Below are 1,486 nucleotides of genomic sequence, written 5' to 3'. Positions count from 1 at the left end.
TATATCAAGAAATTTGTTTATTGTACCAATTAAGCAAACTAACCATGAGAAGTGTTTATAATGAAAATGAAAAATAGGTGAAATTAATTTCATGCCCAAGTCAAAAAGACTTTGCAATCACAGGTGAAGATTTGGAATAGGTTTAAACATCTTCACATGTTCTTTTCATGAAAAAATAAATGTAATTGAAATAGAGCATTGTAAATGATGAAAACTGCCATCTATTTCCTCATTTCCAGTGTCACTTCTGTTTGAAATCATGAAAAACGGGAACCACCTCAGATTTCATTCTCCTAGGACTATTTAACCACAGTGAAGCCAATCTATTTCTGTTTGTGATGGTTCTGAAAACTGACTTCTCCTCCCTAATGGGCAATTCCCTCATGATCCTCTTGATTCACCAGGATTCCCAGCTCCACACACCCATGTACTTCCTACTGAGCCAACTTTCCCTCATGGACATGATGCTGGTCTCTACCATCGTGCCCAAAATGGCTGCTGACTACCGCAAAGAAGCTCATCTCCCCTGCTGGCTGTGGGTTGCAGATCTTCTTTCTCACTTTGGGAGGGGGAGAGTGCTTCCTCTTAGCAGCCATGTCCTATGACCTGTATGTGGCTGTTCGCCACCCACTGTGATACCCCATCCTCATTAAGTGGCAATTATACCTGAGAATGACTGCGGGGTCTTGGTTCCTGGGGGCAACTGATGGGCTCATGCAGGCTGCTACTACCCTGAGTTTTTCATTTTGTTATGCACCTGAAATCAATCATTTCTTCTGTGAGGCCCCTAGTCTGGTGAATTTGGCTTGTGATGACACGTTTGTCTTTGAGTATATAATGTACGTATATTGTGTGTTAATGCTCCTGGTCCCATTTTCTCTCATTCTGATTTCCTATAGTCTCATCCTTGCTGCAGTTCTCCAGATGCGTTCTGGAGAAGCCGGCCAAAAGGCTTTTACCACCTGCTCCTCACATCTCTCTGTGGTGGGACTCTTTTATGGAGCTGCCATTTTTACCTATATGCAACCTAAATCCTAACCATCAGGTCAGCTAACCATGATAAAGTAGTGTCAGTGTTCTATACTATCTTCATCCCTGTACTGAACCCCCTCATCTATAGTCTAAGGAATGGTGAAGTCAAGGGAGCTCTAAGAAAGTATATGGGTCCGTGTGCTATTTAAATCATTACTAACATTACATTGATCTGCTCCAAATTTCAATGTTACACAAATGAATTCTGTGAGAGTTCCTAGATAAAAGGTATATTTATTATATCTATAATTGTTACTGTCTTGTTTGAAATATAGACACAACTCTGTATTTTGGATTTTTTTCTTTTTTCATGTATAATTATTTTAAAAATCTTAAAAGTTTGTTGTTTTCATGTTCTTATTTAAATTCCAGTTAGTTAAATATAGTGTAGTATTAGTTACAGGTGTAGAATCTAGTGATTCATCACTTACAAAAAAACCCAATGCACATTATA

At 38.8% G+C, this 1,486-nt stretch overlaps 1 pseudogene; it reads left to right on the top strand.

The window, feature by feature from the left end:
- The first annotated feature begins 211 nt into the window (after positions 1-211).
- LOC123610887 lies at positions 212-1,181 on the top strand (annotated as a pseudogene).
- Positions 1,182-1,486: the final 305 nt, after the last annotated feature.

This window comes from Leopardus geoffroyi, chromosome A1, assembly GCF_018350155.1.
Source record: "Leopardus geoffroyi isolate Oge1 chromosome A1, O.geoffroyi_Oge1_pat1.0, whole genome shotgun sequence".
Lineage (NCBI taxonomy): Eukaryota > Metazoa > Chordata > Mammalia > Carnivora > Felidae > Leopardus > Leopardus geoffroyi.
This window is presented reverse-complemented; position numbering and strand designations above follow the sequence as displayed.